The sequence below is a fragment of the Callorhinus ursinus genome, unplaced genomic scaffold, assembly GCF_003265705.2.
Source record: "Callorhinus ursinus isolate GAN/ISIS: 27379988/994484 unplaced genomic scaffold, GSC_fseal_2.0 scaffold6, whole genome shotgun sequence".
In the NCBI taxonomy this organism is placed as follows: domain Eukaryota; kingdom Metazoa; phylum Chordata; class Mammalia; order Carnivora; family Otariidae; genus Callorhinus; species Callorhinus ursinus.
Window position 1 is genome coordinate 68,647,746 of NW_027397068.1, and position 8,929 is coordinate 68,656,674.

Sequence of the window (8,929 nt, forward strand, 5' to 3'; positions counted from 1 at the left end):
CCCCCCCCCCCCCCCCCCCCCCCCCCCCCCCCCCCCCCCCCTACTCATGCTTGCTCATTCTTTGCTCTAAAAAAAAAAAAAAAGACATTTTCTTCTGTATTATTATTTTCAGCCCCCTGGAAACATCAGGTTATACCTAAAAGCAGTCTTTTTCTGTTTTCCAGTGGTGGTTTGGGAATTGGACGATGTGTGTCCACGTGCTGGGCATGGATCTCTTCGGCTCGCCCTGGCACTGCCCCACAACGCCCATGGGAGGTGGTCACTGCTCCGGAGAGAAGACCGGCCCCTCTCTCCTGCTCTTCCCACTCGGGCCCCTCTCGCCTTCTTAGGGGTCATTAACTTCTTTTCAGATTAGACCCTGGTTGAGCCTGAGTTGTTTGGGATATTTTACTAATAATATTCTAGACTTTGAAATAAGGAATAATTTCCCTTGAAAATCAAATGCAGCACAGCTGTAAGTGGGGCTTTTGACAGCCCCGCAATTTCTGCAAATGGCTCATAATTGATTGCCTTCTTGCCCTTCAAGGGTGCCTATTACTATCACAGCTCTTTGTATGCCCCTGGCAACCTCTTCTGTGTGCGGGCTCTTTCTTCCCCCCAGTATTGTTAGCAATTAGCTGGCACTGTTGTAACAGTTTGGATTTGGAAAGGAATAAACAGTTTCTTTTTGGGGGAGGGGGTTGAAAAGACTTTCTGGGTTGTTCCGGGAACTTGAGGCGGGCTAAGCAGGCTCTGCAGAAATACGGTTTGCGTTCCACTTTCCAGTCTCTGAGCTGACTCTGAAGATGTGGCACTTTGTGGCTCTGTCGTCCCCCAGTGTGCCCTGACCCGGTGTCTCCCCAGAGCTGGCAGGCTCGGCATGGGGTGGAAATTCAGAGGAAGGGGGTGCTCTTCCCCAACCAGCGGCGCTGCCTCGGAGGAAGAGCTTGGTGGCGCTAGGACGTCCTTGCGAATGTGACTTGGAACAACAGTTTGGGATTTTTTCATTGCCTGGGGATGAGAGTGAGAGAACGTGTGTCTTACTCATTGCCCAACAGCCGACCGTAGATGTAATCCTTTCTCCCAGAGGGAGCAGTTTCCTTTGAACTTTTCCTTTCTATGTACAGCATGTAAGTAAGCAAGGGCTTTGATCTCAGGGGTGTGGATTCTGATCCAAATGTAGGCATGCTTGCATGGTTTCCTTTCTCTCTGTCTGGAAAGTTGATTTTACTCTGAAATGTCTATAGATTGTTGTGCAGACGGGAAGAGATGCCTTTCTTTCCCGAAGGGAATCCTGACTGTAATCTTTGAACACTCTTTGCAGCTAAGGATGCGAGCATTTCTTTTGGATTCTAGTTTCTCGGTGGCACTGTCGACTTTTCCTTTCTCCTTCCTTCCTTGCAAGGGTCTTTCAGTGGATCTCTGAAATAGTTTTGTCCTTTTGAAATATATCAGAAAGCCCAGAAATTTCAAATTTTTACTCTGTAAAATCCACTTGAAAAGAGGAGTCATTTGAAGACAATACATAATTTGCTGCTTTGTGAAATTTCTCGGGAGCATAGCCCATGCTAGTTATTGAGCTTCATGCTGTAAAAGAAAATCCACAAAAGTGAAACCGTTTTCTACGAGGTAAGCAGAGTTTCTACCTTAGTTATTCCTGATTAAATGTTTTTTTTTTCCTTCCCAGCTTTTTTAGAAGAAATTTTATGTAATCACCTAGTGTAGCTTTGGCAGTGATTATTTTTACAGTTTGTAGGCGTTGTGTTGCTAGAACAGAGAGCATTGGGAATCTGGAGATACACAGCATGACGACTGTGTGTTGTGCTCTTTGCAATTAAATAATGCTTACGATCTATTTTGCCCTTTCATTTGTGCAAGGTGGAAAAAAAAGGACATGCACTAATGGTTAGGTGTTAGAACACAGCATGAACATAACTTGCATTTAATATTTAATGCCTGCTCACGCACTTCTCTTAACCTTCTGAGGTTTTTTTTACATGAATTCCGTTTAAGAGCTTGCATTATCTAAGAAGCGAAAGAAAAAGATTATTGGACATATGGTTTGTTTTCCAGCAGGCTCACATTGTACATCTTTCTACTTTATCTTTGAGTCTCCTGCATTATTTCGAGATCTGTTTGGTCGTAAGATGTTTTGGCTAAAAAGTGAAATTAAAATACAGTTTCTTTATGAATCCTGGTCTTTCTACATGGCTGCTATTCAGTAGATTAATATGATCATGATCTCTTTTAAAGAGCTAAATATACCTATTTCTAAATGCATGTCCTCTGACAGAATCCCTGACATAGGAATGAACAGAGAGATAGCATCCTCTAAGCAGACCCCATTGTCCCTGGAGATGACTTGGCGTCCTCTTCTGCAGTGAATAAATCCAGGTGGGCAGTGATACAATGGAAAGAAGTCTCAACCTGACGGCTGGAAACCTGGCCCACCGGACTTTACCGCTGCATGACCTGGGGCAGGGCACCCAACCAGTCTAAGCTTACCCTGTCCTCACTTGTGAGTAAGAATAACAGTGCCACCAGCCCTGTGTTGTTGAGAGGACTGTGCACAGTTATACACACACCCTTGAGAGATTGTTAGGCTGAGAGGTCCTCCTTCCTGATGTGTCTCATGCGCATACAGCGCTCCGGATGCTTTCTCATCCTGCGCCCCTAACACATGGCTTGCCCGCCTTTGCTGCCTTCTCAGCCTTCCTGAAGGGAGTATCAGGTGGTCAGATCCTCTTGAGCTGTCCCAGGACACAAAAAAGAATTGGAAACGAAGGCCCTGGCAGTCGGGTCCTCTTAGCTGTTTGTCACCTGCACGAAGACCAAACCCACCCGCCTCGGAGCTGGTTTTTTTTACGCAAAGTGCCGGGCATGGACACCCTTTCCTAAAGGGCTGCTTCCAGAGATGAAGAAAATCATATCTGTCAGGTCTGCCCTTCTCTTTAGCAGGAGTGGGCTGTGAATAGTGAGAAGCTCAGTGAAGCCTGAGACATAGCCTGTCAGGAGGTCTTACAGACTTGTGCCTTTTGGAGGAGAAGCGTCTCTTCGGGGCCTGGAGAGGCGCCGTGGGTACAGGCTAAAACGGATCCAGTTGGGCTGAGTTTTCTGCCCGACTCTCAGATGCACCGTTCCGCTTTTCTAACACTATGGTACCTCCATGTGGCAGGGACTTGGCGGCAAGTTTGTGGATTTGTTGGAAGCAACTGTGCTTAGTTTGCATGGGAGTCTAAAAGTCCATTTGATCTCTTTGGAGCTGGTTGGAATTTTTTCTTTTTTTAATTACTATTTTCCTAGCTCCGGGGGTTAGTGCCCGGCTCCTGGTCTGCCCTGATCTTTAGGGCTGATGTGTCAGGAAGATGCCAACTCTTTGCTGGGTGTGGCAGGAGGGGACATCACTGCGCCGTGAAGCACACAAGAGCGCTATCCTCTTTGTTGCCAAGGATCGCTTATATACTCTGTTCAGCAGGGTTAGAGATGTTACCCGCAGTGTCAGATGAGAGAGAGAGGAGAGAGAGAGAAGGCAGGCAGGCAGGCAGGAAGGAAGAGGAGGTAAACCAGATCTCCGTGCAGGGTGTGGGCAGGGCCAGCAGTGAGCTGGAAGGGTGTTGGCATTGAGAACCAGAGGTGAGCCCTCTGAGCCAGGAGCTACATGGCAAGCAGTTTGGGCAGGGAGAGCTTGTCCAAGGGAAGGGGGACAGACAGTGGAGTTGACAAGAAGGCAATGGGAAGAAATGTTGCTGGTGTTGACTTCTCTGCACTTTCTCTCCCAGCTGCTACCCTCGCAACACGGCCGTGGGGCTGGGTCCTAAAGGGGCTTGTGCGGGGCCGGTGTGTCCCTAGCCCAAGCAAACTGGGAGATGGGAAGGGGCTTGCTGCTGCCACGGGCAGAGCTGTGGGCTCACCGGAGCCCAGAGACACAGAAATTGCCAACAGCATGGTGGTGCCCGATGAGCACTTAAGCCTTCGGTGCCTTTGCCAGAGAGGCTCTGGAAGCTCAGAGGCTGGGGCCGCTTGTCAGATGAGACTTGGCTGCGGTGTAGGGCCTCAGAGAGCCGCGCTCGCGTGCCCTGTACGGGCAGAGGGTGTGTTTGTTCAGGCAGCCCAATGAGACTGGTCTGGAAGCCGGGCTGTAGGGTGGTAGCTCCCGGGGGTTGGCCTGGGGCCGGCCATGCCCCTCTTGCTCTGGGCACAACACCGACTCAGGGAGGCTGGAAGCCTTCAGGAGGCCGCTGGGTCCCCGACTTCCCCTTCCCTTCTTGTTAATGTGGCCGGTTTCCCTTCCAGCCGCTTGCTTCCTCCTCCCGTTTGGCCGCCTCGCCAGCCCCAGCCAGCCCTCTCCTTCCTGCCTCCTCATTCTCCTCCAGACTTCCCCCTTCACCCTGGTTTTCTGGGAGCGAGAACGAGTTGTCACGGGAGTCATCCTGGGAGTCCCCCGGGAGGGAGCAAGGAGCAGGAAGGTGTCAGGAGGCCATGGCGGCACCAAGGCGTGAATCAGCGAGAGGGCGGGTGGGCTGGTGGCTTGACGCGGCTCTAGAACTCACTGTCGGGGCTGAAGGGATGATTACAGCCCCTCCTCACACTGTCGGGACCGTGACTCACAGGAAAGTGCCCGGGCCTCCCCGGAGCCGGGCCACATGAAGGCTTTCGGTCTCTGGGCGGGGGGGACTAGCTTTGCCACACTGCCTGCCCCGGGCGGGCCTCTCCCCGCTCGGCCTCCGCCTTCGAAACCGCGGCGGCCGTGCCTCCGCTCCCAGCCCCTCGGACGTGAGACGGGAGGACGGTGGGTTTGGCCTTCCCGTGGCCCAGCGGAGGCCCACGTTCGAAGAGCAGCCAGCCAGCCGCCTGCATCCTGGGTGGGGGGTGGCAGAGAGGGGCCCCAGCTGCGCTCCTTGGGACCCCCCCCCCGTTGCCTCCCGCCGGGGCAAGTCCCGGTGGGGTGGTGGCGAGGCCCCCCGCCGTCTGTGTTGGCTCTAGAGCGGGCCATATGCTTCTGCAAGTGCTCGTGGAGGCGAGGCCGCCCCCTTCCTTTGCCTTCACCCTCCCCCTCCACGGTCTCCCGCCCTCTGTGTCTCCAGGTTCATTTTCTTTCTAGGCTTCCTGGATTGGAGACAGAATAGTTTCAGAATCATCTCTCTCTTTTTGGAGGAGAAGAAAGCAGGGAGTCTGAGCGGGGAGTCTCGGGCCAGACCCCACCGTCAGTAAACCCCGTTCGCAGGCTCATGCAGGTTCTGGGGGAAGCCTGCTGGACGTGGGGGGTCGTGGGGGAAGGACACGTGGGGTTGGGCCCCAAGTCTTACACTGAAATCCTGCGTCCTTGGGGGAGTCCTCAGACTTCTGCACCTGCGTGCCGAGGGGCGGCTCTGCCGGTCGCGGAGGCCTGTGCTGGTTCTGTTTGTGGTGCTCTGACACCCCGCCGGCCTCGCTCTCTGCCCCAACGCCTGATCTGAAGCTGGCGTTTGCCTGACGTGTGGCCTTTTCTCCTCATGAATACAGAGAGCTGCTTAATAGGAAATTCTAGAAGAAACCGATTAGAATTAGCACTGGTTATTTATTGTCCTTCACACAGTTATTGAAGTAAAAACCTGTAAGACTTAATGGGGGTTGAAGGTCATGGCAAGTGAAGGTGAGGATGGTTAGGTGCTCTATTCCCGTATCCGCTCTGGTCTTTTACTCTCTTACTTGGTTGCGGAAAATAACTTAGAGCAGACCGTTGAGCATCTGATGAAAGCGATGGGCCCTCAGGAAATTGCTCCTGTATGTGACAAGTCACTGCAGTTCTAGGGAGCTTGCTCTCCTTGGGACGTTTACCCACAGATTGTCTCCTTAGGAATCGGTGAGCTCTACGTTCATAATTCTGACATTGAGTAAACACCTGAGTAATCTAGCTGCTGTCTTGACTTAATATTATTAACATTACAGACATAGTTATCAGGTACTAACTGAATGAAAAGCACTGTGTTTCTTTTCTTTTCCTTTTTTTTTTTTGACCCTGAGATCAAGACCTGAGCTGAGATCGGGAGTCAGATGCTTAACCACCCGAGCCACCGAGGTGCCCCTGGCCCTATGTTTCTTTAAGCCAAGTGACATTTTGAACTTTGTCTTTATCTTCAGGTCTGATGGGTGTGGTGGGCTTGGCAGTGGTAAGGCCTTACTTTAATGTGCTAAGAGACATTGAGATACTATTATTACATAAGAACCCCACCCCAGATGGCATAAACCGTTAGGTTGAGACCAAGGAGAATATTGCTGGTGGTGGTTAGACAGTCCTACATTGTTGAACACCAATTACGGCATTGTGCCTTGATGTTCTAGCATTTTCAGAGTTTTATTTTCTGTAATTAGTGAAAAAACAATGATTTCTGGGGAGGAGGGCCATAAATTTCGATCTTGACCCCAAGCCAACATTTTGTAGAACTCCCTTCAGTAAAATCAACAGCTGTCTGTGGGACCAGAGGGATGGGTGTATGCCCAGTTCGGGGGATCGGAAGGAAGCAGACGATCGATCCCGTGGTTTCCCTGGGGCCGAGGGGAACATTACCCCGGCCCCATCACGTCCGCAAGCCTCGCTCCTTTCCTTGTCTTTTGAAGGAGTAACAGCCACAGTTAGGACCTGATTTTGGCTGGCCACTCTGGGTGCCGTGAATCCTGTTTGTCTTACCTTCAGTATTTACCAAGAATGGGGGTTGGTGTAGTGTCAGCTGTATTCCTTCATTCATTGGGACCTCCCCCACAGAGGCATTCCCCGATGTTAGCCGTTGGTAGGGGGCCTGAGACAGTCCTATCGATGGCTCCGTTAAAGATCTGTGTGTCAGGGGCGCCTGGGTGGCTCAGGCATTAAGCGTCTGCCTTCGGCTCAGGTCATGATCCCAGGGTCCTGGGATCGAGCCCCGCATCGGGCTCCCTGCTCCGCGGGAAGCCTGCTTCTCCCTCTCCCACTCCCCCTGCTTGTGTTCCCTCTCTCGCTGTGTCCTGTCAAATAAATAAATAAAATCTTAAAAAAAAAAAGATCTGTGTGTCAGAGATTGTAGTCCAGCGAAGACTTCGCTTGCCCGGCATGAGCGCAGATGTATCTGAGCCTCAGTGCGTTTTCTTCATGCCTTCCATCACTCACGGCAGATTCTCACCTTTTAATAATGTCCCAGCCCCACATGGTAGCTGCTTTCACTTGCTGAAAAAGTTCTGAGAGGTTGTTGTGAGTCATTTTGCAATTTCCTCTGTAGCGTCCGCTCGGAGCTGACTTTGTGCCACTGCGGCGGGGGCTAGGCGCTGAGGGAGCAGGGGTCTGCGGACCCCGCTGGGAACACTTCACCCCCTCCAGTACTGTGCTCTCACTCCCCGGGGGAAAGGTTGGATTATTAGTTTCATAAATCAGTCTCCTGCTGTTCTTGATAATAGCACGAAGGACCAGGCAACGCAAAATAGATTTGTCACTAATACGGGAGACAGGAGACAACTGAAAGCATGGTTTTTGACGCCCCCAGTTCTGTCTTTTCTCCTTTCCATTCTTCTGTTTGTTGTCACACCTCCCTATCCCTTCTTTTGTTTGTTCAGCCTCCAGGCATCCCTCCTCCTCTGTGACTCACCTTCCTTCACACTCTCTGATTCTTTGCTGCCACCTAAGTTCTCTTGTCTTTTTCAGAAAACAGATGTCAGATGAGGAAGCTCTTAGATGTGCAATTGCTTAGAAGGTTCTGGCTTGGCATTGCACAGGCTGGGGGTTTCCACAAGTGTTGTGTCACTCGGGGAGTCTTGACAAGGAGCTTCGAGTTGGTGTTGGAGTTGGCTTTGAGTTGGCTTTGGAATGTTCTAGAATCCAGTACCTTCATGGTTCAGCCACGACAGAAAGGATGATCAGATGAGAAGACTGGCCTGGGCAGCATCAGCCTGCTGTTCCAGGCACCAGGATGGGGCAGGGCATCTCCGCTCTGCCTGCACCCCGTTGCCTAGTGAGGTCTTAAACACGGTGGTTTTATAGATGAGTTTCCACGACGGAGAGAGGATTATCAAACCAGTAATCTCAGGTGAGATTTAAAATCAGTTTTCTGTGTCTGAGGCTTAAAAAACAAAAGTTTTAAATGGACAGTTGGCTGCGGTCACGTTGTCTCTGATGTCTTCTGGTTTTGTTCGCGCTCCTCCCTGTCCGGGTGTGATTTTGTAGCCGTCCTCTGGGCTCCGCGCTCCTGGGGAAACATGGCTTTGGTTACTTTGGATTTATTGACTTGCATTTTCTAGAAGGTTGATCAAATTGCCAAACGGTTTATCAAAAATAATTGTCCTAGTTTAAATTTTATGACCTCATTTCTATTATTTAGTCAGGGTTAGATTTTTAGAGATTGGTGGTGAAGTCTCAGATAAATGTGTGTGAGGCAGACATTGCTCATGTGAGATGATTGATTTGAGAGCCTGTCAGTAGGATACAGTCCGGAGTAATGGAACAAACTTGATTATAACAGTGCTTAAGTGGGGCGCCTGGTGGCTCAGTCGGTTAAGCATCTGACTCTTGGTCTCAGCTCAGGTCATGATCTCAGGGTCGTGAGATCGCGCCCTGTGTCAGGCTATGCTCCCAGCTCGGCGTCTGCTTGGAATGCTCTCTCGCTCTGCCTCTCTCTAATAAATAAATCTTAAAAAAAAACAAAACCCAAAAAACAAAACACTGCTTAAATCTAGCAAAAAAAAAAAATTTTTTTTTAACTACAGCTGGGAGTTAAAGGGGCCTGCAGGTTGTATCTCTGCTCACTCCGATAGCGCTTGGCAAAACCCAAGCCTAAGAAAGGTGGTCAGGATATTAACAAGTAATTTACATTTCATATTTTTGTGGTTTTTCTTCCCAAAGCTACAGTTTTTTAGATACCAGATTCCAGGTGGTATTTTCAGCCAAATATTAGAACTGATAGTCCAGGCCTTTTTTTTTTTTTAATTTTTTAAATTTTATTTTATTATG

At 50.2% G+C, this 8,929-nt stretch overlaps 1 protein-coding gene across 17 annotated transcripts in view; it reads left to right on the top strand.

Annotated features, from left to right (window-relative positions):
* Positions 1-8,929, top strand: part of TIAM2 (TIAM Rac1 associated GEF 2) — a 224,380-nt gene that overhangs the window by 187,702 nt on the left and 27,749 nt on the right. Inside the window, exon 1 of one of the 17 annotated variants that reach the window (XM_073894140.1) lies at positions 894-1,109. The exons of 15 other annotated variants lie outside the window; for them this stretch is intronic. The gene's annotated coding sequence lies outside the window, so the exon portion shown is untranslated. Of the gene's footprint in view, positions 1-893; positions 1,110-7,615; positions 8,010-8,929 lie in introns of those variants that run through there. One more of the 17 variants, XM_025866371.2, reaches the window with a different exon arrangement.